Source organism: Micromys minutus (assembly GCF_963924665.1).
Source record: "Micromys minutus genome assembly, chromosome: 20".
Classification (NCBI taxonomy): Eukaryota; Metazoa; Chordata; class Mammalia; order Rodentia; family Muridae; genus Micromys; species Micromys minutus.
In genome coordinates this window covers 25,171,002-25,183,922 of record NC_137955.1, presented here as the reverse complement: position 1 = coordinate 25,183,922, position 12,921 = coordinate 25,171,002, and the positions used below count along the sequence as shown (strand labels likewise).

Here is a 12,921-nt window from a genome sequence, read left to right as displayed (position 1 = left end):
CATGTGCGGTTCTGCCCAACTGTGTCTTAAGTCTGTTAAGCAGTTTTGCATCAGTTTGCCTATCCACTTGTTTTTCTTGCTTTTCTATCAAACTTTAAAATACTGTTACAGATGACATTTCACCAGAATTTTTTTGTCATGCATCAACTGCATTGGTATCATTTGAGGACATTTTTAGAAATATGTTTTGGGATGTTACTTGAGACTTTCTGAGTAAGAAACTTAAGTGCTAAGGTCCAGCAACCTATGGAACCTAGTGACTTTCAGATTTTAGCATGTATCAAAATCACATGAAGACTAATGTAAAGTACTTCAGATACTGCTTCTCATTCCAGAAAGCTTTGGGCACTCGCATCCAGATACAATAAATTGCATGAATAGTTCCAGTTCTCTGCTCCTACCAGTAACCAGGTCTTGGCTTGTTACCCTCTAGGTGTATTTCTCCTACCTCCACAAAAGCAGGAACTGTTTTCCTTCTCCTCGACTTTCCGTTTGGTCACAGGTCTTTTACTACTGAAGTGAGTGGGTATGGCATGACTGAAAGCTTGAAAAACATTTGCAGGATTGGGCATGTTCATTTGTTCTATGCTATTTCTAGGGGACCAACATGTCTAACCTGCCCATAGCTCCAGATTGGAGATTGTTGTTCTAAGCTGGCACATACAAAATATTTAGAGAAGTGGAGATTCCTGTCTCCAGTTCACTTTCAAATTGCTCAGTAGATACATAAACACGAGTATGCTTCTGGACACAGAAAAAGAGATTGTGAGTATTAGATGAGGCAAAAGGTAAACAATTGGTAATTCTTAATAAAGATTGTGGTAGTGTCTCACATGTTTAAATTCATATCAAAATTATCTCTTCAACCTGAAATATGTTAAAACACTTTTTAAACTAGAAATGTTTTACCTGTTAAGTATAGCTTAAACTTTTGATTTTGCTCAGTATAAAAAGCTAGTAGAATGAGTCTACAGTTTTTTATAATGCAATTTAAGGGCTTTTGATCTTATGGTGGTGCAAAAGCAATATACTTTCAACAGGAACCATATTTGATTTCTGAATTTTGACCTCTTACCAAACTAATGATAGGTAGATACTGTGATACTCTATGCTAAGGCAGGCAGCAGTGAGCCTTAGGTCTCAGTCAGCAAAGACATCCTGAGGTTTAACAACAGACACTGTAATGTACTTTGTTGCCAAGCTACCAGATTCAATAGAGTAGGTGTTATATTAATGCATTTTGAAACTGTGATGATTTCAGTTTCAGTTCTTGCTTAGATTTAGCCAGATATATATGCACTGTCAGGGTAGTGTGTGTGTGTGTGTGTGTGTGTGTGTGTGTGTGTGTGTGTGTGTGTGTGATGTATATGCATATACACACGTGTGTATACATATATGTATATACGCATGTTTGCCTATGTATATATCTGTACACTATGACACTTGATACAGAATTATTCAGTAACTGTACGAACTATTCATTTATGTTCTTCTGTAGTGATCCTCTTGAGATTTCTAAGGTACTATGTATACCTAAAATTTGTTGCTTTTGTTTTTGAGTAACATTATTCATTCTCTGTTATAGTTCCACCACAGTTTAACTGCATTGAATGATATTTAATGATTCTAGCTTCAAGATACCACAGCTAATGTTTATGTCCAGATTTCATTTCATAAATATCCAAAGGTATATACTTAACACTTATTTTGAAAACAGTTGATTTACTTTCAAGGGCTTAAAGCTCTTTCCAGTTCAATAGATACATTGTAATTCAAATTAACTTATTTCTTAAGACAAAGTTTCATTATGTAGTGCAGGCTAACCTTGAACTTTTCCTGCATCAGTTTTCTGAGTGCTAGGATTATAATCATGTGTCACCTACCTGGTTTTAAATTAAAAGTCCAAGTAGCTTCTGAGACTCAAGGTAATCTAGTAACTGTAACACCCTATAATCAGTATTTACATACTTAAAGCACACAGTGCCACAGAATATATTTCACCATTCTAAAAAGGAGTAGAAGCATAGTGAGGAAATACTGGACCAAAGCAACTCTGAAATCCAACAGGGCAAACTTCAGTTCCTGTAGCTTCATGTCTGAAATCAAAGGATGCAGATGGCTTCACATTTCCAGCTGTACTGCCTGTATTACATTTCTCTTTCTTAGGCTGTTTCCATTTTTTGTGTGCAGCTCTCCTTAAGGAAGAGAGATCCTAGAGCTCTGGCACCCTTAATGTCTTGGGGGGTCTCCAACACAATCAGAGCATCAATTTCATAGTTGCATACAAACGCTTCAGTGGCTTTCCATAACTATAAAAGATTTCACAACCCTTTTACTCTTTTATCCTTCATGACTTCATGGCCAGACCACATGGACAGCACTGCCAGGTTTGACTGCCTGCCTCAGATTGGAGCCTGGCCTCCAATCCGAATCACATATGCAGCAGCTTTCCTTCATTGCCTTTTCGGAACAGAATATTTTTTAGACCACTAGTTTTTACAAGGTAAAAGCTTTGTTGTGTCCAAAATGTGTGATGCCTTCAAGAATAGAGCCCAACCTTCAGTTTATGGAAGGCGATCAAGGCTTTGGTAGTAACCTACTGAAGAGTCTTTGGACTCCTGACTATGCATGGCCCTGGATTTTAAGGAGTATTGTCACCCACGTGATATAACTTCATCACACACACACACACACACACATACACAGAGAGAGAGAGAGAGAGAGAGAGAGAGAGAGAGAGAGACAGAGACAGAGACAGAGACAGAGACAGAGACATCATACTTTTATCATATCCTTCTCCAGGAACTAGCTGGATGAATGTAGTTCTCATCCCGCATTAAGGAAACTTCTCTTTGCAACAGAGATCATTATAGGAAACCACAACTAGTCAAAATGCCAAGTTGTGGAACCCAGTTGTAACACAACTCCTGCATCTACTGTTCACAGATCATTTTGGAAGAAGAGCTGGAAAGATTGTAAGAGCTGTAGAAACAAATTTTTGTTGGAAGATTTTGTCTCTTAGTAATGTCAGAATCTATATCCATATATTCTGTATGGCTGCCTACATGTGATGACCAATAGAACATTCTAATCTGGAAGGAAGGAAGTGTAGAAGTCCTCAAACCAAGACAAAAAACTAACGGCAACAAAAAATGCTTAGTGGGGAGAAATAGTCTTTCCCATGGAAGAGCACAGCAATTGGTTATCCAATGTTAAATAGTCAACCCTGAAACAGTACTACAACTAAAATTATATAGACTGACCAGGATGCATTTAGGTACATACACATTTCTGTCTTTTTTCTGTCTGTCTGTCTGCCCACCCCAAGTGCATGTGTAAAACAAAGAATGAGGCCATAAATTTGAAAGAGAGCAATAAGGAGATATATAGGATGGTTTGGAGATAGAAAGAGAAGTAGGAAATGTAACTATATTATAATCTCAAAATATTTTAAAAATACGCATGTATGTAGTATATATCATATGTATTTATATATTACTATATTATATGTATATATCATACATACATTATATATTTATACATTCATATGTGTGTGTCTGATTTTAACTAAACATAAGAATATGATTCCCTGTGGCTTTTTTCAACCATCCTTGGTGTTATGTTTTTATCTTCTTTCTGTGTTGCCACCCACCCCCCACCCCGTCCCCTGCCCCAGTTTTTTCCATCTCTCTGTCATCGCATCTGTGTCTTTGTTAGCCCACTGTTGTCCTTTTCTCCTTATGTCTCAGGTTATTGGGTTGTGTACTCATGTCTGTGAATTCAGAGCTAGAGTCTCTACAAATAAGAAAGAAAATTGAGCTAGGTGGGGTGGCACACTTCTTTAATCTCAGCACTCAGGAAGCAGAGCCACATGATCTCTGATCTTAAGACCAACCTGGTTCACATAGGGACTTGACTACATAATGGAAACTGTCTTGGAGGAGGGAGGGAGGGAGGGAGGGAGGGAGGGAAGGAGGGAGGGAGAAGCGGAGGGAAGGAATATGGCTGAACTATCTGTGGAGTAGAATGTCAAGATCTGCTGAGGAGTGGTACAGCTGAGGCATATGATAGATCTGATTTTAGCTTTTGGGGGTTTCTCAGGAATTCTGCACCAATTTCAATCTTACCAACTGAATAATTGGTCCTCTTTCCTCACATCCTTGCCAGCATTTGTTTCCAGCTGTTTTCTTGATCTTAACCATTCTGAATAGGATAAGATCAAATCTCAAAGTAGTTTTAAATTGTATTTCCCTAATAGCTGAGAATATTCAGCACTTTTAAAGGTATTTTATAGCTATTTCTCTTTCAAGAACTCTCTCTCTCTCTCTCTCTCTCTCTCTCTCTCTCTCTCACACACACACACACACACACACACACACACACACACACAGCCCACTTTTTAATTTTGTTGCTGTTCTTGTTTTGTTTTTTATTTGTTTTGTTGGTTTTGTTTGGTTTGGTGACACAGGGTCTCATTATGTAGTTCTAGCTGTTTAGAAACTCAAAAAGATTCCTCTGCCTCCTGAATGCTGCTTACTTATTTTCTTGGTTCTTCTCTGAGTACTTTATGGTTCTGAATATTAATCCTTAATCAGATGCATCGCTGGCAAAATTCTCTTCCACTCTGCAGCTTCCTCCACCTGATTCTTTCCTTTGCTGCACAGAAGCTCTTTACTCATGAGGTCCTGTTTGTTGATCATAGGCTGTAGTTTCTATAGTAAATCCTTCTCTTCCATGGACACTTGCTTACTTCTTCCAAGTACAGTTTTCAGGCTTCCAATGTCTTCTAGCAGTCTCAGTGTTTCAGCTTTCACTCAGAAGTCTTTGATTATGTATAGTTGATTTTTGTGTCAGTCAAAGATAGACATTTAACTTCTTTCTTTCTTTCTTTCTTTCTTTCTTTCCTTCTTTCTCTCTTTCTTTATTCTTTTAACCTGTGGGCCTTCATTTTCCCTATAGGTGCTAAAGTTTCACACTCAGGAAATTAACAAAAAGAAGGAAACTTGTAAGTTAATTGTTCAGAATTAAGTATACTTAATATAATCTGGTAGTGGTAAAGAGAAGTTAAATTGCTGCATTGAGTCCAGATAATTTAATATTACAGTTTAAATGGAAGGTGCTTTATTCAGTTCGTTTTTCTGTTTCTGTGTAATAGCTAATGGTGTTAAAATGCAATGTGAAAGCTAGGTGGTAAGCACCTATAGTTCCCATACTGGGGAGGCTCAGGCAGGAAAGACAGGAGATTCTATTTCAAAAACACCATAAAAGAAATGTTTTAAAACTAATGTGAAAATTGCTTTTTGCATCCCTCTTTTCTATACTTCTAATTTTTGTTGAGATTTTTTGCACAACAAAAATCCTCTGTTGATGTGACAAGGCTTGTTTTCTTGATCATTTCACCAGTAAAAAATTAATCCTCTATCATATATTGTGGACTAAGGAAATTACTAACAACCCAAGAACAGTTAAATAATACATGCATACACACTCAAGTCATCAGGTTTGCCCCACAAGCACTTGTATTTGTTCAGACATCCTGAGGATCTTGTTTGTCTTCTGAAACAGGGCCTCAGTGTGTAGCCCACATTATCCTTGCCACTCTTCTAAGTGCCGAGGCCATAGTGCATGAATCACTACTGCAAAACACAAGCAGACAAACAAAAACAATGATTTTAAACTTTAGTACAGAAAGCATGGGTAAAGGCAATTAAAGAAAAATGGAGATTAGTCAAGAGATACATGCACATTATAGATCATGAGTCAGTGTTATAAACATGTCATTTGCATTCTTATTAGTAGGTGTGCAATTTATCAGTATGTCAGTAAACTTTAGAAATTGTCAATGATTATAATTTATTTGTAGATTTTAGTAAATGATTATAATCTATATGGAGATTATAATCTATAAAACCTCTATTTTTGGATAATATAGAAAAACCCTAGAACCAGACTGCTTTTTTTTTTTAAAAGAAAAGAGCAACCAATATTATCTAACAGTTCCTAATTTCAAAGTTCACTAGAATGATAGTAATCAAGATGATGTGTTATTTAAAGAAGTCAAGAAGTATGACACACTTGACATTTGAAAACTGAGGAGTTACAACATGACAAAAACTGATCAGTCTAAAAAGATGGCTGTTTTTTTTTTTTTATCAAGTATTGATGTAATAACACCTAGCTGTCCATATCCTAAACTGAAATTAATCTTATACTTCGTTATGTAAGACTACAAGTAAAGTGAAAAATTTATTATGAATTCATTTTAAATAGAAAGTTTTTAACACCAAAAGTACTACTTACAAAACAATAAATTGATAAGGAAGACTTCATCAAATTAATATTCAGTTCAACAAAGACTAATATTGAGAAAATGAAAAACCGAACAAAAACCGCAAGAGAAATATCTACAAATATTTATATTTGAAAAGTTGTATGCAAACTTCTCAAAGTCTGTATCTAGCCTCTATTCTAGATTTACACTTACACACACACACACACACACACACAAGAAATATTTGGTTAGGCAGTTGAAGTGTTCAGAAATCAAAGTTCTAAGTACTAACCGGAGTTATCAGCATAGAAATGCTGATTTTTGTTTGTTTTTTAAACTGCAGCCTGAAGGAGATCTCTAGGGAAATAAAGAAGAGCAGGTAGATATAAAGGAGCAAAGTGGGAAGGAAAGCAAAGAGGAGCAGAGGAAGTCTGTATCTGTACTGTTGTTTTGGGAGATAAGGGAAGAATTATTCAGAGAAGAGAGTGGTCAGTTATGTTGACTGTTGAGAGAAATTATGAAGACCTGAGGCTTGCTTTTTCATTGAATTAACAATGTCATTTTGATGACTTTCTCTTGGGAGGCATTTGGAGAAGTTATGTGGGTGAATATATAAATGTTCAAGAAAAGTTGAAATGAGGATAGACAGTTGAAGAAGTTTGTGAAAACAAATAGAACTAGTAAGTAGTAATTAGAGGATCAGGGTTTTCATTTTGTTTCATTGGGAATAAGGAACATTTAACACCAGATTGGTATGTCTTGCTGATTAGAATGAATCAATAATAAGAAAAATTTTATGAAAGGATTGTTTGAATGGTATCTTTAGAGGAGGAAGAAAGAGGTTATGTGCATGTAATATATAATGGTTTTGTGCATAGTCTGTAGTCTCAAAGTTTTGTGGGTTTTTTTTTCTGGGTAATTTTTTTAATGATCTTAAATGTGTATTCTGCCTGCATGCATATCTGCACCTTATATTTGGCTGGTGCCCATTGGAAACTAGAAGAGGGAATTGGGTTCCTTGGAACTGGAATTACAGATGGTTGTAAGCTTCAATGTGAATACTGGGAATCTTTTGGAAGAACAATTAATGTTCTTAATGCTAAGCCATTTCTTCAGCCTTTGATCTTATATCTTTAACTAAAATTTACTAAAATATCAGAATCTCATCCCATTTGTTATCACAGTGAGATATATTAATCAATGAATTGCGCACAGATCTGTGCCATAGTAACATCAAAAATCAAAGTAGCCACAGTTTCTTGTAAAGGTTTGTGGTCAGAGGTGGGCAAGACAGTGCTCCCTTGAGTTAAAGGTTAGCCTGAGCCAGATATTGAGGGTCTGTCTCCAAAATATGAGAGGTGGGGGGGGGGGGAGTAGGGAAGAAGAGGAGAGAAGGGGGAATAGTAGGACAGCTACATGCTACCACAAGGCTATGACTATTTGTAATTTAGAAGTTACTGTATATCCAGGTTTTTCTTAATTATGCATGCATCAAAAAAGGCTTCACTGTGAGTGCTTAAACAAAACATTACATACTTCATCATTTCTTGCTTTCTAATGATGTTGAGTCATCAGTTTGGAAAAAATTGGCTAACTTTCCTCACAGTAGCTTAAGCTTGAGTTTCTTACTTTCATACTTAAAACAGTTGAAAGTGTGCCCTCTTGTGGAGTTCTTGGATTGCAAATTAAATTTCATATTGTTCAAGCATGTCTTGCTTCAAACCTGAGAGCTCTTTGCTGTTATACTTTTAAAACCAAATCTTAATTAGAAGGAAATAAAACAGTGGTTTTATTTTGCACCTCTAATACCATCCCTGTTTAAGAAACAACCCTTTAAACAAAAAAAGAAAAGAAAAAGAAAAAGAAAGAAAAAGAAACAACCTTTTACATTAGTCTTAATTTGGGCAAGCAGAGCAAATATTTCTTTTGCAGTATTAAAAAAAGGCATTATTTTTATGTTGGAGGAAGATAGACTAGCAAACCAAACCATAGTAGCACTTTGACATTTCTTCCGTTTAAATTTAATTTATTTATTTACTTACTTATTTTGAGACAAGGTCTCATGTAACCCTGTGTAGCAGAGGGCTTCCCTGAACTCCCAGCTCTCCTGCCTGTACTCCCAAGTGTTTGGATTACTAGCATCTCTTTACTGCACCCTATTTGTGAGGTGCTAGGGATGAGACTGTGCTTCATGTATGCTCATCAACCGTTCTACCAACTGAGCTACATCCCAAAACTCCACTCTATAAATTTTAAAGTTATTCTGGGATTTAAGACCAGTTTTTCCTGATGCAATTTGTATGTATATATATTCCGATGGTTAGACTTTATCTAACTACTAGGTTCTAACTATATTCAGCTGTAACTATTTATAACGCTAGTTCACATGAAATAATTGGTAGAAAAAAATCATAAGCAAGCAAGCAAATATCAAGGCAAATGCTTGTTTTGTAAGCACAACGTCATCTTATAAACTGCTTTTGGAAAACTGAAAATCCCAACCTGATTTGCTTAGTAGTCCTTCTATGTTGTGCATGTAGGTTTCATTATATGCATTAAGTTAGGCATGTATATACAAACTTTCTTATGTACTGTGGTGGCTGCAGGGGGCTACTAAAAGTGAACCAGATGTCCCAAAATAGTTGTTCCGTTTTATACATTTTTTACTTAATGGTGGTAATTTGGAATTTTAGAGAAGTAGAAATGTTTAAAAGAAAGATTTTCACAGGAGGTTTGGTTGATAGCTTTGATTTTGAGGTAGGATTTGAGAAAGATCTGTTCATCCATGATGAGTAAAATGTGAAAAGACATCAGTTCTTGAGTAGTAGATAGGGAAGCAGAACCTGAAGAGAGTTTGACTTAAGTGAAACAATGAAATAGTGTGATGTAGATTTATTGACCTCTGTAGCTTTGGAAGATTTATATCCCACATATTTTCCAAATGGGTTTGAGGCCATTTATAAAATTAAATGTAATACTAACTAAAATAAATAATATGAGCATGCAAATGTGTGCCTGTGTGTGTCCTGCCCATGAAGATGTCTCTGAAGAGCAGTGGTTTATATGGATAAGTCTTCTTCAAAACTTCTCCCTACTTTTTGAAGCAGGATCTTTTTGTGACCTTTGAGCTTGCCATTTAGACTTTGCTTGGCTACCCCAGCTGGCTCTTCCCTCCAGGGTCTACTCATTTATGCCTAACCCAGTGATAGGCTTACAAGCAAGAGAAGTTTACCCTTTCAGCCCTTTCTCCCTAGCCCTAAAATATGCTAGTTTTCCTACACCTACCTAAAATTTTTGCATTAACAAAGAAGAAAAACATCAATTAGCTTAATAGTCCATACTCATGAAATTTGAATCAAAGTCAAAATATTCTTACATAATCAGTGAAGTGAAGATTTTGAAGTACAGCATCAGACATTTGTATTCTGTTCTTTGGCTAGGCTGTAGTAGTGTAGTGTATTCTTAGATCCTTACTTTATAGCCGATTTTTTATGCCCAAGTATATAAAATTGGCTTAGAAATACCTAAATTCGGGCCAATTGTGGTACCAGAAGCCCGTAATCTTAGCACTAGGTAGACTGAAGCAGAAATTGTTAAATTCAAGGCCACCCTGGGCTATATACATAAGGAGATCCGATCTTCAAAACACACAGGTAGGTAGGCAAATATTAAAACGATGGCTTAACCATCCCCCGCGGTCTCACTCGGACTCTCTAGTGTGGAGCCGACCACACACACACCCACACACGTGGTCCCCACACCCCTTGGCACTCCAGACCGCCTCTAAGAACTCAGGTGCAGTTCATTCCACCGCCCATGTTGTTTCTGTCCTGGCCTGGCGTGTTCCTTTACTCCACCGCCCTGTACAAACATGATCCCAAAGCCCGATAGCTTTTCAAGCAGGTTTATACGTTAAATTCTCAGTCCACAAACTCTACACAATAAGCTTACATCTAAATGGACAAAGATACAAACTGCTCTTCTATATGAGATAAAAAAGACCTATAGGAACCATTAAAAATATTTATATCTACCTATTGCCAATTAAGATCACTTAGATCTAAATCCTCCTCCTCCTCCAGCTCCATCTTAGTTCTGGAATCTCCCTTCCGTCTCCTGCCTCCACTTGCGCTCCTCGACCTTTTTCTGCCTGTTTGCTACAGTGTTACTTTCCTCTTGTTTCTGCTTTTGCAGCTTTAGTAGCCTTTATCCAAAATTCTTGGTGTGAAAGTTGTTGATTTCCATGTTTGTGTGTGGTGTTTCTTTGTTTTTAATTTAGAAATGTTTGTATATTACACAGTAAGGTATTTTGAGGATAAAACCTAAGTCTGATCATAAAACTTATTATGCTTCATATACCATATGCACACAGCCTGAAGGTAATTTAAGCAGTATTTTTTTATCTGCCTGTGCTTTACCTATTTAGTCTGTGTGTCTGTGTATGCCATACACATGAGTGGAGGTCAGAGAAAGCTCTCTAGAGTTACTTCTGCTTTTCTACCCTTACACAGGATCAAACTCAGGTTGCTACAGACTCAGAAAGTTATCTTACTAGCCCAGATGCCTCTGCTGTAATTTGTCAGTGTCACATGATGGCAGGGATGGACTTTTTTCCCTGTAGCATCATGTCAATGCTGAAACATTCATAGTTCCAGCTTTTGAAACATTGTGTGTTTTTATCCTGTGTTATGTACATAGATTTACTTCCTGAACGAACCCTTAGTCTTATGGGGGTGAATGAGTGAGGTATCTTAGTTGTGCTGCGATTGATTGTCAATAACTCTACCATTGAGCTAGCATAGCTATAATTCTCACTAACTTTTTCCAATTTCTTAATTACCAGCCTTGTACTTTAGAAATCTCCAGTTAAATGTTACATTGACATTTTAATCTAGATTATTTAAGCTCAAAAGCATGCCGTTATTGGATACTAACACTGCAGCTTTCTCACAGAGTCTTTTGTTTTCATTTTCTCACACTCTGCCTTTTTATTATGTTACCCCTAAAGAAATTGTGAGTTGTTTACATCAAGGATATGGGCAGGAGAGAATCAACATTGTATGATATACTCTTGGAGGCTTTCCTTTCTGACCATATTCTCTGGTCAACATGTTTATAAATACATTTTTTATATTCTATCTAGGATTCTTTAACATGTGATACAGTTCCTCTTGTTTGCCTAGCATAGTGCCTGTGGCACAAAATTGATATTGGATACTTTATCATGAATGACTAAATAGTGTAGAAATGTTTGTTGTGCTAGATGTCGTGTGCAACTCAGGGAATACTTGTTTAGGTTTGTATGAACTAATACCAAATCTAACTTTTTCTCCTATTTTATTAATCATTCCGTTTGTTTATATCTCAAATGATATCTCACTTCTCCATTACCCCCACACACACAAACCCTCTATCCCACATTCGCCCTCTCCTCCCTCCTCTTTGTCTCTATGAGAGTGCTGCCCAATTCATTCACCCTTCCAGTATCCCCCTACACTGGGGCATCACCTCCTATTGATGTCAGACAAGGTCATCCTCTGCTACATATGTATCTGGAGCCATGGATCACTTCATGTATGCTCCTTGGTTGATAGTTTAGTCACTGGGAACACTGGTGGTTTGGCCAGGCAATGTTGTTCTTCCTATGGGGTTGCAGTCCTCCTCCACTCCTCCAGTCCACTGAGCTCAGTCTGATGGTAGGCTGTGAGCATCCATATCTGCACTGGTTATTTGCTGGCTGAACTTCCCAAGGAACAACCATACGAAGTTGCTGTCAGCAAGTGCCTCTTGGCAATAGCACAGTATCAGGTTTGGTGTCTACAGACAGGATGGATTCCCCAGGTGGGGCAGTCAGTCCCCTGGTGGCCTTTCCTTCAGTCTCTGCTTCTTCCTTTGGACAGTAACATTTCTGGGTTAACAACTTTGAGATGGGTGGGTGGCCCCATCCCTTGACCAGGGACCATGCCCATCTCCTGGAGGTGGTCTCCACAGGATCTACTTTTCTACACATTTTGGCTAAAATCATCTCTGTTGGGTCCTGGGAGCCACTCCCTTCCCTGGCATCTGGAACCCTCGAGTAGCTACCCCAGTTCCTTATCCCCCACTGCTGCATACTTTTATTTGATTTCCTGACCCTCTCTCTGTATGTCTCCTGTCTCTTCCAGAACCTGATACTGCCCCACCCTCCTTATTTCCTCTCCCTCTTCTGTCCTTCCCAGGTCCCGCTTCCTCCCTCAACCTCCAGTGATCATCCTGCTTTCCCCTGAGTTCGGGACCGAAGCATCCACACCCTGGTCTTCCTCTTAAGTTCCATCTGGTCTGTGGGTTGTATCATGGGCATTGTGAGCTTTTGGGCTAATGTTCCCTTATCAGTGAGTACATACCATGTGTGTTCTTTTGTGTCTGTGTTACCTCACTCAGGATGATATTTTCAAGTTCCATCTATTTGCCTGCAAATTTTATAAAGTCATTGTTTTTAATAGCTGAATAGTATACTCTTGCGTAAATGTACCACATTTTCTGTATCCATTACTATGTTAAAGAACATCTGGGTTCTTTCCAGCTTCTGGTTACTTATAAATAAAGTAGTAAAATGTTCAGCCATAAATAGAACACGTATAACACATCCTAAGCTTCTTTGTTAAAGATCA

General features: G+C 37.5%; 1 protein-coding gene across 3 annotated transcripts in view; it reads left to right on the top strand.

Moving 5' to 3' along the window:
- NIPBL (NIPBL cohesin loading factor) overlaps nt 1-12,921 on the top strand; it is a 163,722-nt gene that overhangs the window by 50,953 nt on the left and 99,848 nt on the right. The window contains exon 2 of one of the 3 annotated variants that reach the window (XM_080933722.1): nt 12,490-12,642. The exons of the other annotated variants lie outside the window; for them this stretch is intronic. The gene's annotated coding sequence lies outside the window, so the exon portion shown is untranslated. The remainder of the gene's footprint in view (nt 1-12,489; nt 12,643-12,921) is intronic. 3 annotated transcript variants of the gene reach the window in all.